This window comes from Littorina saxatilis, linkage group LG1 (genome assembly GCF_037325665.1).
Source record: "Littorina saxatilis isolate snail1 linkage group LG1, US_GU_Lsax_2.0, whole genome shotgun sequence".
NCBI lineage: Eukaryota > Metazoa > Mollusca > Gastropoda > Littorinimorpha > Littorinidae > Littorina > Littorina saxatilis.
In genome coordinates, this window is record NC_090245.1 from 66947343 (window position 1) to 66969850 (window position 22508).

At 41.5% G+C, this 22508-nt stretch overlaps 1 long non-coding RNA gene across 1 annotated transcript; it reads left to right on the forward strand.

Moving 5' to 3' along the window:
• The first annotated feature begins 14846 nt into the window (after positions 1-14846).
• On the forward strand, positions 14847-17778 carry LOC138976710 (uncharacterized). The gene is made up of 3 exons (XR_011459127.1): positions 14847-15664; positions 17119-17196; positions 17580-17778. It is a non-coding gene; the product is annotated as an uncharacterized lncRNA (long non-coding RNA).
• Positions 17779-22508: the final 4730 nt, after the last annotated feature.

The following is a 22508-nucleotide window of genomic DNA, read 5'->3' on the forward strand; positions in this document are numbered from 1 at the left end:
CTATCCTCTTAGGTTTTAGTGTCTGCAGTTAAGCCTCAATTACAAGACACATCAGCAACAAGAGCAGGGTCAGACAAACAAATGGAAACACACATGTGTTGTGTGCGTGTGTGTGTGTGTGTGTGTGTGTGTGTGTGTGTGTGTGTGTGTGTGTATGTGTGTGTGTGTGTGTGTTTAAACAAAACAGAGACAGACAGAAACAGTGGCAGAGAAAGTCGGACAAAAAAGTGGAAGAGCAAGAACGCCGGAGAAGGAGAGATCATACTCTGTAGTTCTCACTTAACCCACATATTCCTGACTACGTCATACTGCCACACGTTTCTAAATTCCAGATACACAGTCTTTCAACTTCCTGAACAATACCTTCTCGAAATACTCAAGAACTCACAGCATTCTATGACTAATGAAGACGCGCAAAACTTGTAAGTCTACGACTATGTAAACAAAAGAAGAAAGAAGGAGAAAATAGGTAGGGTTTCCGCCGTGAAAACATACTGCAGTGCGCGGCAATAAAGCCCACACAGATGAACTGCCTTTGTGATAATGGATGTTAACAGACTCTACAGCACATGGCTTCCTTCATCTTCATAGATCAACTTGCCCTGAGTTGTATAAGGATTCGTCCCATCAACCTGAACAAGCCTTCCCGGTTCAGTTTGGATCGGTTGCGTTGGTAAACTTGTTGACGTGAGAGTAACTGCAAGGCTGCTCAGATCTCTCGAACACTGGAGGGAGAGAGAGAGAGAGAGAGAGAGAGAGAGAGAGAGAGAGAGAGAGAGAGAGAGAGAGAGAGAGAGAGAGAGAGAGAGAGAGAGAGAGACGAGATAGAGAGGAAGAGAGAGAGGAAGAGAGGGAGAGATAAATAAAAGGGGGGGGGGGGGGTAATTCGTTCAGCCGTTCATTATGTTATGCTTAGGTTTTTTGTCAGGCCGATTTTGAAGGAACCCTCGTATTAGTAGTTGGCACATGACCCTTTCGAAAGAAAGCCTCCATCCAAAACGTGTGCCACACTGCTAAATCAACCGCCGTTTAGGACATATATTTTTCTTAAGGATTTGATGTCATTTAGTTGAGATAAACAATGTACCTGTTTGAATTCAAATGCACATTAATCAGATTGGACAAGTAGTGTTCCTGAAACTGTATCACTCAAAGAGTTACGAGATTTGTTAAGAAAAAGTCATCGCCATAGATCAACTTGGCCTGACTTATGAGGATTCGTCTTATCAATATGAAAAAGCTCTTCTGGCCTGTTGTCAATGTTTGTTTGTTTCTTTCTTGTTTTTTATATTTAGTCAAGTTTTGACTTAATGTTTTAACATTGAGAGGGAATCGAGATGAGGGTCGTGGTGTATGTATGTATGTTTGTGTGTATGTATGTATGTGTGTGTGTGTGTGTGTGTGTGTGTGTGTGTGTGTGTGTGTGTGTGTGTGTGTGTGTGTGTGTGTGTGTGTGCGTGTGTGTGTGTGTGTGTGTGTGTGTGTGTGTGTAGAGCGATTCCGAGAAAACAATTTTCATGAAACTTCACATGAGATATTCTCATTTTTTCCCTTCTTCTATAAATGTATCTGGTGACGTCATATCCGGCTTTTTGTGAAAGTTTAGCGAAAGTTGAGGCGGCATTGTCACACCCTCAGTTTTTGATCAAATAGCTTGACATTTTGGTTTAGTAATCTTCGACGAAGCCCGGACTGTGGTATTGCATTTCAGCTTGGCGGCTTAAACAATAATTAATAAATTTGATCATTAAAAATGTGAAAACTTAAATTTAAATTTTACATTTTAGCAATGAATCAAAAAAACATGTAATCTTTTTTGTCATTATTTCCTGATTCCAAAAACATAACTATGTTATATATCGGGTGTTGGACTATCTGTCAAAGGAGCTGGACTATGTGCCCTGGAGGGCGTTTGCCCGTGAGATGGACTACGTGGAACTGATGCTTGACCACTCCACTCTTTATTCCAGTCTTGAGGTACAGTGCCACAGTCTGAGAAAATTAGGTCTTAACAAGTCGCGTAAGGCGAAATTACTACATTTAGTCAAGCTGTTTGTGTTGAAATCACAGAATGAAACTGAACGCACTGCATTTTTTTTTTACCGAGACTATACAGCTTTGTGAATCCCCGCGGCAGTTTTCCCGTGCAACACGAAGTGAAATTGACGAGGGAGAGTAGCGCAATAGCGTACTGCGGTAAGCAGGAAAGCGCGCTTTTCTGTATTCTGTTTAACTTTCTGAGCTTGTTTTGAATAAAACGTATTATACGTACGTATCTATATGTGGTTTGTTTAATCAGGAAATGATAAAGCATTAGGATGAAACCATTTTTGGATCGATTTCTAGTACTAATTAACCTTTTTTCGTTAATTGTGATCACATTTTAAGAGTAAACATAGCATATTATGTATATACTTTTAGATTCAGAATTTGATGAAGAATACGATGCAATCAATTTGCAAATTGGGGAAAGAAAAGGCATCTGATTTGCATAATTTTAAAAGAAAAGGTATTCGATTTGCATATTCTTTAATAGAAAAGGCATCCGATTTGCATATTTTTGACAGACAATGCATCCGATTTGCATACGTTAAAAAGAAAAGGCATCCGATTTGCATGTTTTTCATTAAAAGGCATCCGATTTGCATATGTTAGAAATGACATGCATCTGATTTGCATATTTGAAATAGAAAATGCATCTCATTTGCATCTTTAAAAAAAAGGCATCCGATTTGCATATTTTAAATAGAAAAGGCATCTCAATTGCATATTTAAAAAAGAAAATGCATCCGGTTTGCATATCTTAAATATAAAAGGCATTTGATTTGCATATTAACAAAAAAAGCATCCGATTTGCATATTTTAAAAAAACAAGCATCTGATTTGCATAATGTTTTAAATAATCCAACCGATGTGCATATTTTAGAAAGAAAATACATTCAATGTGCATGTTGTTTAATAGAAAAGGCATCCGATTTGCATATAATTGGAACATAATGCATCTGATTTGCATATTTTAGAAAGAAAAGGCTCCGATTTGCATATTTGTAATAAAGAAGGCATCAGATTTGCATATATTTAATAGAAAAGGCATCCGATTTGCATGTCTTAGAAAGAAAATTCATCCGATTTGCATATTTCTAATAGAAAATGCAGCTAAGTTGCATATTTTACAAAGAATATGCATCTAATTTGCATATTTTCAATAGAAAGGGCATCTGATTTGCATACTTTTAAAAGATAATGCATCGGATTTGCATATTGGAGAAGAAAAAGCATCTGATTTGCATAATTTTAAAAGAAAGGGCATCGGATTTGCATATTTTAGAAAGAAAAAGTATCTGATTTGCATAATTTTAATAAACAGGCAACTGATTTGCATATTTTAGAAAGAAAATGCATCTGATTTGCATATTTGCAATAGAAAATGCACCTGATGTTCATATTTTGACAGATAATGCATCCGATTTGCATATTTGAAAAAGAAAAGGCATCCGATTTGCATATTTTAATTATAACAAGCATCTGATTTTTATATTTTGACAGATAATGCATCCGATTTGCATATTTTAGAAAGAAAAGGCATCCGATTTGCATATGTTTAATTAAAAGGCATCGATTTCCATATTTGTGACCCTCCACCACGGAATGAGTCACATGTCACCTTTTCATGATTTTCATATTTTTACATTTTCTTAAAGAGTTTTTTTATTCTCTATCCAGTGGTGAAAACCGTTTTAGAAAAGAGTGAACACTGTTTTGAGTTATAAGCCTGTGACTAAGGTGACCCTTACTATAGACACCCCCCGGACTTATATTATGCCTAGCGCAGAACCGCGTGAGGTGACATGCGACTCATTTCGTGGTGGAGGGTCACATTTTATAAAGAAAAAGCATCTGATTTGCATATTTTTAATTGAAAGACATCTTTTTTTACTTTGCTAACTTTGTTTAACCTTCAAGGGATACAACTCTGCCACGGCCCTCTAAACATTGTCCATTGAAACTTGCTTCTACCTAGCCACAATCAGAATACTTACTCCGTCATATTCGGTCGCTGAATTTGGGATGGTAAAGGCGTTTTGCGTGCAATCTGCTGATGGCCTTTTTACATTTAGTCAAGTTTCCGCAAAGCGTTGCCTTCCTGAAATGCAGTGGATTCACTATCATACTGTGAGTTTGACAGGCTGACTGAATGTATTCATTTCGCTTCACGCGACTTTTTTATCTTTTGGTTGACTCGGTCGACACAAGAGGAGTCGCAAACGTTTCTAATTCTTGTTGAAAATGTAATAACATTTTTTTGTGCTATGTGTTTTAATCGACACGAACGTAATTGTTGTCAGTATTCTTATGAAGATCAGAGTAAGATGAGGACAACAGCATGATTAGCTGAAGTCAGTAAGACAGACAGACAAGGAAACAGAGGGAGTGCTAGACAAACAGCACCAAAACTAACAGAGCCAATGAGAAAAAAAGGACGGATATTGTCATAATAATGAATGAGACAGAAAGGTGTACGGGACGAGAAAAGCAAAGAAGTGGAAAGAGAAAGGTGGGAGGGTCTGTGTGTGTGTGTGTGTCTGACGTGTCTGTAAACGAATTTCAGGGCAACTATGTGATGCTAACAATTCGAATTGTCTTTCCCTCAAACAATGTGCAGCGTACATCTTGTATTTTGAATAAACAAAACCCACACTCGTTTGCACACATTTCATTCAAATCGGCTAAGGTCATTGCATGTCAATGGTCAAACTGATATACTGAAAGGCAAAAGAAACGCAATTGTTGGGTGTAGAACGATATTTAATTGATTAGTCTGTAAAACGGATACAGTTTTCGAAAGAGCTGTCTCAACAGGTTTCGGTATGTTATGTGTCCGTAATGCTCAAACAATGTTCCCTTATCTGGGCCATCAGCAGCAACTGCAACAGGTCATTCAGCCCAGTTCCAATCAGTCAGTATTGAGTATGCCCCCCTCTCGCCTGGTCAACTGCACGACATCTGGCTGGCATTGAGCGGATGAGGCGATTGACGGAGGCGATGTGGAGATTGGGCCACACGTCCCTGATGGCCTGCTCCTGGGCTGCAGCGGTTGCGGGCCTTGGCTGCACGTTGTTAAGCTCCTGTTGCAGGGCATCCCAAAAGTGTTCGATAGGGTTGAGATCAGGGCTATAGGCAGGCCACTGCATCACCCTGATGTTGTGTTGCTGCAGAAAGTCGGCTGTACGTCTGGTAGTGTGAGGCCTGGCGTTGTCCTGCTGCAGAGTGAAGTTCCTGTGCTGGTTGAAAAAGGGAACCACAGCTGGCCTCAGCACCTATGTAGCGCTCTGCTGTGACGCCATTGCCTCGTCCTGGGCCGATGTTTTCAAAGATGATGGGTCCCAGGACTTCATGCAGGCAGATACCGCCCCATATCATCACACTAGGGCCTCCCCAGCGATCCCACTCCAAGATGTTGTTGGGAGCATATCTCTGGTTGTCTCGCCTCCAGATCCGGATGCGGCCGTCAGCGTTGCTGACACAAAACCGACTCTCATCTGTGAACAGAATGTTCTGCCACTGTCGCCAGGTCCAGTTCAAGTGCTGCTGTGCGAATTGGTACCTGGCTAGTCTGGCGTGAGCGGTCAGTACAGGTGCTCTCCTGGCGGGACGTCTGCAGTGAAGGCCTCTGTCAACCAGCCGACGTCGAACTGTGCGGGAACTTACTGGCCTGTTGCGGTTGCCTGCAACGTCTCTGGCTGTTGCTGCTGCAGTGTGGAACGGATCCCGTACGTGCAGTCGATAAATGGCACGATTTTCTCGTTCAGTGGTGACACGTGGTCTTCCACTCCTTGTCAAGTCATTCGTGGACCCAGTTTGCAAATATCGTTGCCAGAGACGGGTGATGGTAGACGGATGGACGCCAAAAGCATTAGCAACCTCATTCTGTGGCGTTCCCAGCGTCAGCTGGCCTATTGATCTTTCACGGTCAGTGGCGTTCAATCTCGGCATAGCTGGTTTTTGGAATAGGGGAATGCCAGATACAAGCCTTCAAATGCCAATTGATAAAGAGAACAAGGGACCAATGTCAAAGGGCACAGCAAACGACTATCACGTCTCTCATTTTTCTTGAATGTGCCATTTCAAAATGAGACAACCTTCATCCATTTCTTCCCATAATCAAGAAGCCTAATAGTACCATTATTCCGCTAAGTACCGTCGTTAGCGGAAATCGCGGACGAGATTTCACTGAGACTTTGCCATCAATCAACCAATGACCAAGACTTTCCTCCTCTTCCGATATGCGCGCGCAGATAAACACATTTCGGCCAGCTTCGCTTGTGATGCACCCCTAACAGCCTTAATACATTCTTTGGATCTATAGGTCTTGAACCTCCGAGAACTGATTGCTTTATGCTGGAGAATCTCCTTTGCAAATTACTTCTCCGGGCTTAAGATGTGAAACTGTGTTCTGTATAAAAGAGGGCTTTTTTGGTCTTGATAGCATCTAATTTCCTCTCTTTTTTGTGTGCTTTCAGTTTGTTTTGTTTTGTTGTTGCGGTTTTTGGGGGGTGGGGGGAAGGGGTGGGGGTGAGGGCGGGAGCCGGCGAGGGGGAGGGGATGGAGTGGTTTTTATTGTTGCTGTTGTTGACGTTTGATTGCGTTTTACCCAGAGAGCTCTCTCTCTCTCTCTCTTTCTCTCTCTCTCTCTCTTTCTCTCTCTCTCTCTTTCTATCTCTCTCTCTCTCTCTCTCTCCCCCTCCCTCTCTCTCTCTCTCTTCTCTTTCTCTCTCTTTCTCTCTCTCTCTCTCTCTCCCCCCCTCCCTCTCTCTCTCTCTCTTTCTCTCTCTCTCTCTCTCTCTCTCTCTCTCTCTCTCTCTCTCTCTCTCTCTCTCTCTCTCTCTCTGTCCCCCCCTTTCTCCTTCCATTAGAACCTTAGAGTTTGCTGTCGCCTTTACAGGGTCTCAAAATGTGGTCAATTGGCGACCTGAGAAAAGTAAATGACGGTAACACGGCTTTTAGTGTCAACACATTTTTACTCAATCAATGCATCGGTGGAATGAAGCTCCGGAACATAGCTACTTGGGTAGCGTTTCTCAAACCATTAATTTTTCGACCGCTGTCGGTCATATTCACACGTGTGATATCATATTTCTATCACGCATCCAGCCACAGGCAATGGCCTATGTCCGGATATAACTCTGTCGGGTCTATATGGGTTGTGCAAGAGTGAATAATCTTGCTTTAAGTGAGTCACACTTTACCGCGTGGCACTATAGGCTAGTCACTAGCGAGGGATGTATTTGAAACACGGGGACAAGGAGCATGCGCGGAAAACTTGTCTTACTAAAACCAATAGTATCCACTCTTTCACAAACCATAGAACCCAGACAGTTATTTTCCGAACATCGTCGAGGTGGGCGGGGTTTGGCGGGGTTTGTGGGTTGGCTGTGCTTTCTCGGCACAGAGAGCAACATACTGGGCTGTTCACTTTTGGTAAATGACCAAATGTATGGAGGGATGTTCTAATCCCATATGCAAACCTGGCCAGATCTGAGATAGTGAGCTGAACTGTTTACACGAGTATGTAATGCCCGAACAGATCTATGGCTGTGCATATTAACGCTTACACATGAAGGATGGATCCTTAAAATGCACTCAAAGATTGATGACTTCATGCATAAAGTTCGCCCTGAGCTGCCCATCTGCCTGTCTGTGCTTATTTGCTACTCTCATGACAGAATCTGATGCCTCTCAACTGTTGTATTGTTTAATCGTTTGTGGCACTTTGAGATGTTGCATCCTGAGGCCATGACATGATTGTTAAGCACAGATATGCAAGATGGGACAAGATAGAGGGAAAACAAACAAACAACAACAACAACAACAACAACAACAACAACAACAACAACAACAACAACAACAACAACAACGGGAAGGAGGACGGGGGGGCGGAGGGGGGGGGAGGTGTTGATATCGCTTCCTCCTTCTTGAAGGGTGTATTATAAATCCATGCACATCTCCTCTGTTGTGTCATTTGTGTCGCCTGTATAACTTGCCTCATATTCTTGTCCTTTCTCCTCTCATATATATGTGTCTGTCTGCCTGGCTGTCTGTCTGTCGGTCTGTCTGTCTGTGTGTCTGTCTGTCTGTCGGTCGGTCGGTCGGTCGGTCGGTCGGTCGGTCGGTCGGTCGGTCGGTCTATTTTTCTGTCTGTTTGTCCGTCTGTTTTTCTATCATTAACTCCCGCCCCACCGCTCTCCTCGCTGCACTGTTTCTGTTTGTGTTGAAAGTTAGTTGATCAAAGGTAGAACAAAGTTTACCATAACTCGCTACGTTCAGAGTCGCACTCACGAACTCATATAATACGCGGCAGAACATTCATACTTGTCATGTCCCAGACATTAATGACAGCAACACACACCACATGTCAGTCAGGACACTGAAACATGATTCACTGACTTTTTAGTATTCAAAGACGTCGCCCCGTACAAAAAGGATCTAATACTCTGGAATACTCTGTTAGCATCCCAAGGGTACACACAAACTGATGACGCAGACAGCAAAAAAAGCAGACGACAACGCCGAGGTGACAGATGAAAGGGGATCCGGGAGTCCCCGGTCTGACTTTTTGCAATCAAAAGTGCTGAGTCCTATACTCCCTACGCGATTTGCTGCATATATTTTATCTGTCTAATGGACGAACATAAAATCGTGGATGAATCCCTTAAGACCACAAGTTTTAGGTAGGGAGGGAGCGGGAGAGTAAAACAAAGAAAAGAGAGAGAGAGATAGAGAGAGAGAGAAAGAGAAAGAGAGAGAGAGAGAGAGAGAGTGAAAGAGAGAGTGAGCGAGAGAGAGAGAGAGAGAGAGAGAGAGAGTGAAAGAGAGAGTGAGCGAGAGAGAGAGAGAGAGAGAGAGAGAGAGAGAGAGAGAGTGAAAGAGAGAGTGAGCGAGAGAGAGTGAGCGAGAGAGAGTGAGCGAGAGAGAGAAAGAGGAAAAGAGAGAGAACTCAGAACTCAGAACTCAGAACTCAGAACTTTATTACATAAGGATAAAGGTTTTAGGCTTAGCCTAATCTTCCAGCCTGTCCTTGGAACATATACAGAGAATAATTGTAAACGAAAGCAAAGACTGCGCACATACACACACACACACACACACACACACACACACACACACACACACACACACACACGCACACACGCACACACACACACACACACGTGTGTGTGTGTGTGTTAGTGTGTGTGTGTGTGTGTGTGTGTGTGTGTCAGTTTGGAGGAGGGGGAAGGTGTGCACGTGGTCTCTCTCACTTTGTGCGCTGGCAACTAGATAGTAATGAGGAGTGTACGCATGTGTTTAGTAATATGGAATGGGTATGCGTGTATTTATCTGTGGAGGAAGGTTTGGGGTTAGGTCAGTAAGTGTTGAAGGGTGCATATGTGCAATTCATTCAAATGGAAATATTATATTTTTTCAAGTATATCTTTACATGCATTACTCTCAGCATTGTTGATACTAAGAGTCAAGTTTCCTTATTTCTATAAAGGCTGGACACTGTTCAAATCTGTCTGAGTACATGTCATGGTCTTGTCCTTATACCCTTACACTTTTGAGTGTGTCCATTAAAAATACAGGTGCGGGCATCATAATAATATTATATCAAATGGGTACTGATAGACACATACAAGCACAAAGGACAAGGAAACGTTATTTGAAGATTTTATAGGCCTTGTTTTTTTCTTATACTGATTTTTATTTCGCCAATACAGTTAGCAGGACCTCTTTCCTTGCTGGAATATACCGAAGGTAGCTGCCTCAAGATAAATGTCCCACTCGTGTGTTTCGGCAAATGATGAAGCTAGGTCTATTAATTACCAGCATTTCTTCTCGATGGCAATTTTATATTTTAGCGTGGCTGATGGGAAACCTACGAATTGGGTCGAACAATTTGTGGCTATTTTCTTTCGAGACAGACAGAACGTTTGGGAGATAAATGGTTTCGTCCGAAAAGAAGACTGGCTCTTTAGCGGCGAGGTCGTGTGTAATATGTCTGCTTCTTTCTTGCTGTCTATTGGGTTGTTGTTGCATCCCCCGTAAATGAGGAGTATATTGGTTTCCGTTTGTTCGTTTGTGTGGTTGTTTATTATGTGTGTTTGTTTGTTTATTTGTTTGTTTGTTTTTTGCGTGTTTGCTTGTTTGTTTGTTTGTTTTCTTTGTTTGTTTGTTTGTTTGGATGTTTGTTTGTTTGTTTGTTTGTTTGTTCTTATGTCCGCACTCAAATAACTGTTTATGGGACGATTTGGCTTGTAGCTTGGAAGTGAGGGAGACACAGTCGTAGTAAAAGCAAGAAGATGTAACAAGTTCCTACCCTTAAAGGAAGAATATGCTGCCCCGTATATGCTAACTGTACTTATGTAGATCTAAACAACAAAGTGACTGTGGTGAGATGAACAAAGTCAAACGAGAAAAAGGTATGGAACTACATGAAACATGAAACGGTGCGCGACAAATAGATCTAGTACTTATGTAGGGTTTCTCTCCCAAAACGTTACTTAAAATACAGTGACTATCAAACGGTGCGTCATAGAAGAAGGTATACACCGAGAAGACGTTCTATCTTTACTGTGTACGGTACGCATTACTGTTTTTTTTTTATGTGAGGTCTCTGCCCCAAATACCCCACCATACTCCCAGACTTTGATCGCCGATGTTTCCATTCCTAAGGGCAGCCAGCTGCACGACGCAAACGATAGATTTGCACGGCATCTTTCTATCTTTACGAGAGACAGCAGCTTAAGTTGAAGATTTCTTGATGGCTTTGTACCTCCACAAATAACAGCGACTGATGTACGGTATATCTCATTTTGTTTTTCTCTTTTATTTCTATGAGTTGACTAAACTATAAACAGCTCTTTTGTTTTTGTCCACATTTAGTTTTATGTTGGAGAAAGAATAATTTGAGTACTATATGCTGCTGACCTAATAACCTGCTGACCTAATAATACATGAATATATGCCAACATAACGACATTGAGCAAAGTCGCCATCTGTGCATGAATTTACGAAGACCTCCATGACATGCTACCTCGGTCAATTATTTCAGTAGAAGACTAACAGAGATCTACACAGTTTTGATGTAGGCCTACCCAAATGCACAAAGCATTAATGAAGGTCACACACATTGGGCCAAATGAAGTCCGTTCTGCATTTGGAGGAAAAATGCCGTAGCCAAATAACACCTGTGTCGCCATCATTTCAACTTCAAGATCGTCGAACAGTCTTTGACACGCTTCGCGGTATACGCAGTGTGTGTGTGTGTGTGTGTGTGTGTGTGTGTGTGTGTGTGTGTGTGTGTGTGTGTGTGTGTGTGTGTGTGTGTGTGTGTGTGTGTGTGTGTGTGCGTGTGTGTGTGTGTGTTTGTGTGTTTGCGCCAGTCAACAACAAACTTAAATAGGAGTTAAGCTTTATCATGTATGCCATGGCGCCAGCCAACAAACACAGTCACACTTCCACTCTCACCATTCTTAATACTCACCCATACACCACACACGTCTACACACACGCGATTGCGTTTAGTCCACGTACAGTAACATAACATTTAAATATGACATTTTGAAGATACTGGTGCTATATTGAAAATGATGATGTGTTGTCGTATGTACTGTACACAGGAAAAAAAACGTCTGATGCAAACAGTCAAATACGTGGATAAAAATCGTGTGTTGGGCTAGGGGATTATTTCCTTTGACCTACCTTGTATGCTCAAAACCGGCCAGTGCCAGACTTACTAGCAGACAAGCGGGCCTGGTGCACACACAAACAATGGTTCGCTTTTTCTGAGCCATATGCATCCCTTCTTTTTTTCGCCAGAATAATGCATTTGCTTCAATAAAAAAAAAACTCATGTTGGCGCGATTGTACTATGGGAATTTGCCTTATGTACCCTTGGTGGGTTTTTGTCCTCACCGAGAGCCAATAACGGATTGACGATTTTACAGTCGTGGATTACTCAGATCCGTTTCCAGCTGACTTTCCCCCTGTTAAAATGTCCCAAAATCTGCACAGTTGCATTTTGGCATGTAAGCTTCTACAGCAATTTCGGGGACAAGAGTGTACCCACGCAGTATCCTGGTGGCCATCACACTTACTTCAAGATTATAATCGTCTTCACCATCATATTCCATCCATCACAAGTCATTGACACGCTTCCAGATAGATTCTCTCCGAACACTGCTTTTGTTTCAATAAAATACTCAGCGTGGCGCGCCCCCTTTGGGTATGAAGTTTTCCATCACAGTCACAGCCTCAAGGGAGACCATTCTGCCCACCAACAATGTCAGCAATGGCCGCCCTCATCCAATCAGCGCGCTGTCTGCAAGGGAAGTGATATATGGCGGAATAACCTCCCGTTGCCGTCAGCCTGCCGCTTAGCTCCCTTGTCGCGAGAGGGCGCACGGAGGCGAACGATTTCCGTGTTTGAATGTCCGATAACACTTTTTTTCTGACGGAAGTTGAATGGGTTATGCGTTTTGATCTCTGCCTGTAGAATGTTTCTTATAATGTTTTCCTTACAAAATAAAATATCACATTATTAGGAATGGATGATAATGCGAGGATACCAACAAACAACAACAGGTATTGTTTTTGAATGAATTATATCATGATAGCGAGGAGAATGCCCTGTTTACGTCCTCATAGCTCTTGGACATGTACAAGAATACATTGTGCTCAAAGTGTGTTTGTTTTTATATAGATGCGTAAGAGCGCGTGGGTACGGGCGTGCGTGGGTCATCGATGCGCGCTAGTATGTGTGTGTGTGTGTGTGTGTGTGTGTGTGTGTGTGTGTGTGTGTGTGTGTGTCTGTGTGTGTGTGTGTGCGTGTGTGTGTGAGTGTGTTTGTGTTTGTGTTTTATGTTTTTTCAGTTATGTTTGTTTGTTCGTTTACTCGTGTGGTACAAGAAAAACGTTGCGGTTATATATTAAAGCTGGTGTCGCCCTTGTTTCTCTGTTTGTTTGCATTTGCATTACAGCCGGAACAGCATAGTAGCATTCGCGTGTAACTATCTACTAAGTAGTCAACTTGCATGAATATTTCACTCTTTTGCAGTTTTACGTCAACACATCCCGGAAGTACAGCTATTTCCCAGCTTTGCTTGTAGTTTATCCAACATTCTGTTTTTGAGAACAAAAACAAAATGGAATCAAACGTCTTGAAATTCGTCTGTGTGTTTAAAAGCAAACTCCGTCAAGATCACACACGTGATTGGAGGAGCCGTTCTCCGCTAGCCGAGACTACGAATAGAAGGAACCGAGACTGCGAGAAGAAGAAGAGCATCCGTCTGTTTGTGCGCAGGACCGGAAACAGCGAAATGGGACGCGTAAGGGAGAGGCGTGATGGGAAAGAAAGACCCTCTAATTGGATGCAGATCTGACAAACAAGCCTAGCTGTAGACCCGACAGATACAGGAGCATTACCAACGTGCTCGAAAAGCGTTCCGTAGTGAGTCCTTTTACCAATCCACCAAAAAGACTTCTGCGAACAGACGCCAGAAGAAAGCCACTCAGTCTTGGTGATGGTCTTGAAATAGAACAAAAAGGTGGATCGGGGTGTAGACTTTGAGAAGATCGTTTGTGGGAATGGGGTGTTGTATTCTCGCAGAAGTGATTTGACCGTCTTAGATTATTGTATTCAAGACACACTACTTGGACAAGGTTCTTTGTTTGTTTGTTTCTTTTGTTTTGTTTGTTTTTGTTTTTTTTCATTCATTCATTCATTCATTCATTCATTCTTTCATCCTTACTTCCTTCCTTCCTTCCTTCCATTCTTTCTTTCTTTCTTTCTTTCTTTCTTTCTTTCGTTCTTTTCTCTTTCTTTCTTTCTTTCTGTCTTCCTTCCTTCCTTCCTTCCTGTCTTTCTTTCTTTCTTTCTTTCTTCCTTCCTTCATTCCTTCCTTCCTTCCCTTCTTTCTTTCTTTCTTACTTTCTTTCTTCCTTACTTCCTTCCTTCCTTCCCTTCTCTCTTTCTTTCTTTCTTTCTTCCTTCCTTCCTTCCTTCCCTTCTTTCTTTCTTTCTTTCTTTCTTTTTTCTTTCTGTCTTCCTTCCTTTCTTCCTTCCTTCCTTCCTTTCTTCCTTTCTGTCTTTCTTTCTTCCTTCCTTCCTTCCCTTCTTTCTTTCTTTCTTTCTTCCTTCCTTCCTTCCTTCCTTCCCTTCTTTCTTCTTTCTTTCTTTCTTTCTTTAATTGTGTTGTTCCTTTCTTCCTTCCTTTCTTTATTTCTCACTTTCTTTCTTTCTTTCTTTCTTTCTTTCTTTCTATCTATCTTCTGTCTGCATTTCTTGCTTTCGTTCTATTGTTGGACAGGGATGGCTTCTTCCGGTTTCGTGCGAGGAAGGGGAAGAGCTGCCGGCAGCTGAAAAGGTGGTAGTCTGTTTCTGCGAAAAACCTAATGATTTGAAACCGGGGTTACAAAGCTTTTTTTTTTCCAAATGTAAATTAAGCCACTTCACATCATAATGTGTGCCCTGCCAAACGTATTTGAAATAAAAAAAAAACTAAAGTATCTCCCTTTAAAGGCAATAATCTCTCCGTGTAAACAGTTCAACTCATAATTTTATATCCAGCCAAGCTATGGCAAATGGAATACATTCATTTATTATCTGACTTAGCTAATCGCTCTCTGTACAGAGTTTGTGTTTTATGAACAAAAATGGTTACGGTCGACGTCATTGGTAGCAATCTTTGAAAATAACTAATAAAACAATGTAGCACAGAGATCACCCAGGCTGTTCATGTTTGGAATTTCCCGAAGTGGAGGGATGTTCATTGTACGCCTGGGCAGATCTGAAATGGCGAGCGCAGCTGGGTCACTCTCCTAGAAACTGGTCAGTCGGGACAGCGTACAAAAACATTTAAATAAACAACAAAATAATTACTTTCCTTTATTTTTATGTGTTTTGTTGTCTTCAGTGTTATTTGGAGCAACAGTGTGAACAAGAACTAAAGCGTTTGTAAATTCTGTGATTTGCTTTGCACTGCAGAAGCTCTGAAATCGCCACTTTTTTCCATTCGAAAGTGTGACATGCTATCTCTGCACATACACATGCCTCAAATTTACCCATTTGATAACACATTTTTCTACAATTGTTTCAAATTCTTGTGTATGAATTTGATTTCACCCGCCCGATGCGCCCAAACGATCTTTCGATAATAACTTAGTTGCATTTGACAATGTAGAAACAATCGTCTCGCACGTCACGCATGGTGTCCTATTTTTAGCTTCAACGCCTTGCCCAAACATAACTTGTGCATACTGTTTCAGGGGGTGGATAATTCTACTCTGACATAGTAAAATATTCGATGTCGTTAATCGCGATTGAGTGAGATTCAAGTTGAGTCTGTAAAGCAAGTTTAATGAGATGTTCTGATAGATCTGCAAGTGGTGTCCGAAAATTTGCGATACGTGTGAGCACATTGCAGAACTATTTTCTAGCAAACTTGCGATCTTTCAACCCATTCGCGCATGAATATAAGGGAGTCCCTGCGGGGGTTACACGGTGCAAACGTGTTTTCGTACAATCGAGCACGCGGTTAGACGCAGGAAAACTTTGTTGTTGCGGGGTCCGCGCCAAAGTTGACGACAGACGTGCGAGACGGTACATGTGATCACAACCTTTGAGGTAAGTTTGAGCTTTACAACGGCTCTATTTTTACTATTTAGCGTGTAGAACTTAAACCACTAATATGATTTTGTCATGTTTACAAACTGAATTCGAAAAAAATGCCTTTCTGTCAGAAAAAACGCATCCAAGTGGCAAATTCATGGGTAGAGTAGATCTAGGTACAGTCCAACGTGAAAAGAAGTTTTCGTTTTTTATTATTGTTTTGCGCCTCTTGTTAGTTTATTTTCTATTTTTTTAAATGAAGATTAGATCATGTGGTTCAGGTTCATTTGTTTTGTTGAGAATCTCAAGAAATAGCGTTTGAATCTCTCATCATAGCCAGAGCTGTCTCGTTCGTATAGCAGACGCCATTGCTGCTTTCCGCATGCGGTGTCAGCGATGCGTGCGGGACAGAAATTATGACAGATACTGGCATTTTCATTCGCACTGGAGCAGATTTTACACAGCGTGTAGTCATTTTTACATTTAGTCAAGTTTTGACTAAATGTTTTAACATAGAGGGGGAATCGAGACGAGGGTCGTGGTGTATATGTTTGTGTGTCTGTCTGTGCGTGTGTGTGTGTAGAGCGATTCAGAGTAAACTACTGGACCGATCTTTATGAAATTTGACATGAGAGTTCCTGGGCATGATATCCCCAGACATTTTTTTCATTTTTTGGATAAATGTCTTTGATGACGTCATATCCGGCTTTTTGTAAAAGTTGAAGCGGCACTGTCATACCCTCATTTAACAATCAAATTATTGAAATTTTGGCAAAGCAATCTTCGACGAAGGCCGGACTTTGTGTTGCATTTCAGCCTGGAGGCTTAAAAATTAATTAATGACTTTGGTCATTGAAAATTGTAATTAAAATTTTATTTTTTTTATAAAACGATCCAAATTTACGTTAATTTTTTCCTACATCATTTTCTGATAAAAAAAACATATAAATATGTTATATTGGGATCAAAAACAAGCTCTGAAAATTAAAAATATCAAAATTATGATTAAAATTAAATTTCCGAAATCGATTTAAAAACAATTCCATCTTATTCCTTGTCTGTTCCTGATTCCAAAAACATATAGATATGATATGTTTGGATTAAAAACACGCTCAGAAAGTTCAAACGAAGAGAGGTGCAGTAAATCGGGCTTATGCAGCACAGCGAAACCACTACCGCCCTAAACAGGCTCGTCAGTTTCACTGCGGTCATTGTTAAAAAATGCAGTGCGTTCAGTTTCATTCTGTGAGTTCCACAGCTTGACTAAATGTAGTAATTTCGCCTTACGCGACTTGTTGTTTCTTTGTGTTACGAGGATGTGTTCAGGACAGAACCACTCTGGTTTCCAATGTGTGTATCTTGGGATCTTGACGGTTGTAACATGCACTATTATGTACCTCAATGTGAGATGTAAAGCTGTGGTAGCAATTAAAATATCTGACTCCAACTGTTGCATATTTTTTTTTCAGATGCCAGGATGCTGCTAATGCTCCTATCCTTTCTGCCAGTCCAGTCAATGCTGATCCAGGAGCAGATCAGAGAGACCGGTACGTTTCTACTGTAAATAATTGTTTTAACATGTTTTTCATTAATCTTAATCTTATTATACTGGAAAGACTTTGCTTGCATGCAGTCATTTTTTTAATTTTCTGTATCCATACTGATTTGTGCAGACATTCCTAGCAAAGTCTTTTCATGGCATGGTAAGTGCAGGTTACATATGGAATCAATTATATTTATACATGTATTTCAAGTACCAAATTACCCCTAGTTGGTATGAATGGGTAGCTTCAGTTTGCTTTTCTGAGGTAGACATTTCCAAGTTTATTGGTGTCACTTGCTCCTTGTATTTTTAATTCATGATGTAAACCTTTTTAGTTACTATTTTTAATTTTTCTATTTTAAGAAAGGTTCATTTGTTTGTCCACAGATTGACACACTGGATGGGAATAGGGTGGTTGTCCGTTTCCTTAGGAAACAACAAGGATCATCGTTTGTGTGGCCTGCTGTGGAGGAGATATTTTTTGTGAAGTTTGATGAAGTAGTTGAGGTGCTGCCTGTCCCAAATCTTGACAGGCGTGGCAGACACACATTTCAATAAAAAGTTGTTTCGTTTTGACTGAAATAAACCCATGGTTAACTGATATTGGTGTTTGTGTTTGTTTGCGTTGTCCATGGTTACACGCGAGACGTTCTGTGTCATTTGATGAATATCTGCATGCATTACCAAGATTTTTCAAAGTATGTCCATATTCCTGTTTTAAGTATTCATGGAGATTCTTTAAATCATACAATTTTGCAGATAGCAATATCTGATCACTTGCTGGAAAGGTTTTCTGTACATGATGAAATGGTTGATCTGGCGTCCTCATAGTAATCCCCCCATTATGTAAGTGTATGGTATATTTTGAAACTTCTGGTACTTCTATGAAGCAATTTCTATTGTATCTCATTGGAAATTGCATGATAATCACTTGTATTTTTTATGATAAGAGTAAAAATGTGCCTCCAATGGTGTCTTGTGTTACACGCGAGACGAGGCAACCTTCAACACATTATCTAAAATTACAACATTTCCAAAAGTTTATCTTGCTTTTCAAAACCTTGTGTTGGAAAGTTGAGATGTTAAACAAACCAAACACACCAAAATATTTCAATTTTGACCAACTTTATTTTTGGGCACTCATGTCACACATCTGACCAGTTTTCAGGAGAGTGACCCAGCTGCTTTCACGGGAAGGATTGTGCCTGACAGTAAGCACTAAGCACAAATTCACCAAATCTAGACCGGCACGGTTGGCCTAGTGGTAAGGCGTCCGCCCCGTGATCGGGAGGTCGTGGGTTCGAACCCCGGCCGGGTCAAAGCTAAGACTTTAAAATTGGCAATCTAGTGGCTGCTTCGCCTGGCGTCTGGCATTATGGGGTTAGTGTTAGGACTGGTTGGTCCGGTGTCAGAATAATGTGACTGGGTGAGACATGAAGCCTGTGCTGCGACTTCTGTCTTGTGTGTGGCGCACGTTATATGTCAAAGCAGCACCGCCCTGATATGGCCCTTCGTGGTCGGCTGGTAAGATTCACCAAATCTAGTGGCTCCTATTTTTTCTTATCTTTCAAAAGTAGTGGGTCAAAGTACCCAGACTATGTTGACGAGATTTGGAATTACCACGTCAGTCGAGGCGATGTTCCACGATGATAGATGAGAGTTCGGGTGATAAAACAGAATGACAGCTTCGATGTAGATACTCTCCAAGGAACCTACGTAACCTTACAACACAGGGCTATCACAAAGTCGATAATATAATTTATATTTCGGATGGAGGTGCAAGAAACCAGCGGTGGATGTTGGGCTTTGAGAAAGCTTGAGACGAAAAATCAAAGAGCGACAGAAAGAACAGGAAGAAAAAGTATGCTAAAGAGTGTAAGACAGAGAGAGGGAAGGATAGAAAAACAAGACACACAAAAACAGACAAAAACAGAAGAAAACACATGGGAGAAAGTTAAGGAAGAAGAAATAAAGCAAGCCCGAAATCACGTATCAAAAGAAGGACAGAAGAAAGAAAGACAGTTACACTGTATGGGGTGAAGGAACAACATAAAGGAATTAGGGAACGCGGAAGAAGAACAACTAAAGAACGACAGACAGAAAGACAAACAGAAATACGGAAAGAAAAAAGAAGAACACCTTTAAAACACAACTTATTACAGACAAAGAAAGAACGAATGAAGGAAGAAACAAAGCGGGAAAGACACTACTCAGATGTGATTAATAACACTTTGATAAGAAAGAATGACAGTATGGATGTAGATATATTTCGGTAGGAGCCTACATAACCTTTTACAACAAGGCCATAATAACATGGTCGACCATACAGTTCAGCAGGGGCGTACAGGAAAATATCGGTCGATCTTTTACCTTCAAAGAAAATAAAAGGATTGACCCGGACTGCTTGCTATCTGACATTTGAAACAGCGCCAACATTTTCATATCCACATTATTTAATTCGATTCATTGTTTTGAGACTGTGTGCTCAAGGTACATCTGTGTTCTCTGTTTAAAGCTTATACATCTTGACGTATAATTCATTTCTTTGAAATTAGCCTCACATGATATTACCAGTGTCGGACGAGAGCTAACAGAAAAAAGGAAACACCGGCCAACAAATACGTCTGCGAAATCGTGATGACGTATGTATCTATAGACATCTTTCCTTTGTTGTCTTTTTCTGTCCGTCTTCCTTTGTCTTTTATCCCAAAGAGAGAGAGAGAAAGAGAGAGAGAGAGAGAGAGAGAGAGAGAGAGAGAGAGAGAGCGAGAGAGAGAGAGAGAGTGATAGAGAGAGAGAGAGGGGGGGGGGAGAGAGGGGGGAGGGGAAAAGGGGGGAGAGGTAGAGAGTATAATGATTTTATTTAGACACCAGTTTTGTATAAGCACGCACACACACGCGCGTTCAAACCAATTGTATCACTTCTTTGGCCAAACATCGCACGCTTGGCAAACGTGCATTTTTTAACGCAGAGTGTGCACACGGATAATTCTTCCATTTATATATCTCCTTTGTATCTGCTTTTAGCATCTTCTACCTATTTATCTCTACTCCTCGCGGTGCCACAGAAATGCCATACAAGCCTGGCACTTATCTACTTCTTCTTAATCAAATTCATCTCTCGCCTACAAAAAAAAGCTAGAGCGCTGATCCTATTGGCCTGAGCAATATAACCACATACCCCGACTTATTCGGAACTCCCTACCTTTGCCAATTTTGTGTTGAGGTGAGACAGGGCAACCATTTCCTTGCATTTTGGCCGAATATCGTTACTCCTGCAGCCTTTTCTCAATGGCTCGCAATCTCAAGCGGTAAATGAAATCTGTGGCTTGAATGTCTGAGAACGTGAATGCCGGAGACTGCTGCTGTATTCACAAGAAGCTCGGAGGAATGGGAGTTTTACAATGGAAGGGAGCGATTCTGTGTAGGCATTGTGTTTATGATTGAACGGGGGGGTCTTTCATTGATGAAAGTTTGATTCGATCATCCGTGGGCCAGAGCGAATAATTGCGCGCTGAGATTGTGCTGCAGAAGTTTGGGTAGGATTCCTTCCGAGGCTCACAGATTACCTTCATGGATATGCCCTGACTTGTGTGTATCGCCCACCACAATGTCAATCTCCTTTTGATCTGGTGCGCGCTATCACACAAGGGGAAAAGTTTAAGCGTGGGCAAGCACTTTTTCCAACCACTGGCAAGAAGTTCTTATTAGCGTGTGTGTAGAATACATTTAAATAGAAGGTCGAATGCGCAAATATTACGAGAAAAAAAACATGGCTCATACTCTTGAAAGTCCCATGTCGTGTCATTGAATTACGGCCTCAAAGGTAGTTAACAACCAACCCATCGGAAACTATGCAGAAAGAGAGAGAGAGAGAGAGAGAGAGAGAGAGAGAGAGAGAGAGAGAGAGAGAGAGAGAGAGAGAGAGAGACAGACAGACAGACAGACAGACAGACAGACAGACAGACCGACAGAGAGACAGACAGAGAGACAGAGAGAGAGAGAGAGAGAGAGAGAGAGAGAGAGAGAGAGAGAGAGAGAATGAGAGGGAGAGAGAGAGAGCGAGAGAGAGAGAGAGAGAGAGAGAGAGAGAGAGAGAGAGAGAGAGAAAGAGAGTGTGAGAGAGATACAGAGAGAGGGGGGGGGGGGGTATGGGGGAAGGGATATATTGAGTGATAGAGAGATGGGGGGAGGGAGAGATAGACTGACACAGAGAGAAAGAGAAGGAGACACACACACATACACAAACACACAGACATAGAGAGAACGCGAGGGAGAGAGAGGGAACGAGACAGACAAACAGCAGAAAGCGTACTTCAAGCAGAAGACATTGCTGCCCAACAAAATCAACAGAAATGTCTTTTTTTTTCACTGTCGATTACCCCGCTTTGCACGTGCAGTCAATCGCACATCCGATGCACTCCCAGCTGTAGAATGAATCCCCATTTCGCGCATTTCCCTGCTCATACTCAGTTTCATCAGAACCATTTCAGGAGTTTGAACGTTTTGTGTGTGAAGTTTTTTTTTCCCACACGCTTGTGTTGGCATAACTTGCCACACAAATTGTAAAAAAGCGATGATTTGTCGTTTTGATGATTCATATAATTATAATATTCTACCGCTTGAACAACCCCCCTCCCCTGACCCCTCACCCCTGTCACTTTACACCTCAACCCACCCTGCCCTTCCTCATCCATACCTTATACATGTATCTGTTCTTTCCCACAAAAATGCGTCTCTTTTACATATGATCTACATGTATATGGATGCGTTGGTGTTTTTCTGTCGAACATGTAACTTCAAGATATAAAAGTAAGCATAGGTTCACGGTACAACCAGTTGCAATAATGTTTAGTAGGGGGTTATTCTCCAGAGCTGTACATACACATATTTTGTGACATGCATTTTCACGTATTATAACGTATATCAAATGGCTACTAGAATGCTTTGTCTGTATTTTACTTCAGTTAGATAATGATACATGCAACATAAACATGGTGTACACTTTTGTTTTGTTGTTGTTTTAAATTTTGAGTATATATAACCTTTGGTTTCCATGTTACGATGGTGATGAACTTTGACACTCTTGTAATTTACTGAACTTTCGTTTGTATCAAGGATCTCCTTTAGAACCGTGAAGTTGTGCTGGGCGACGATGACGACGACTGCGACGACGACAACAGTGCTGCTGCTGCTGTTGCTGCTGCTGCTGATGACGACGACGACGACGATGATGATGATGATGATGATGATGATGATGACGACGACGACGACGATGATGATGATGATGATGATGATGATGATGATGATGATGAT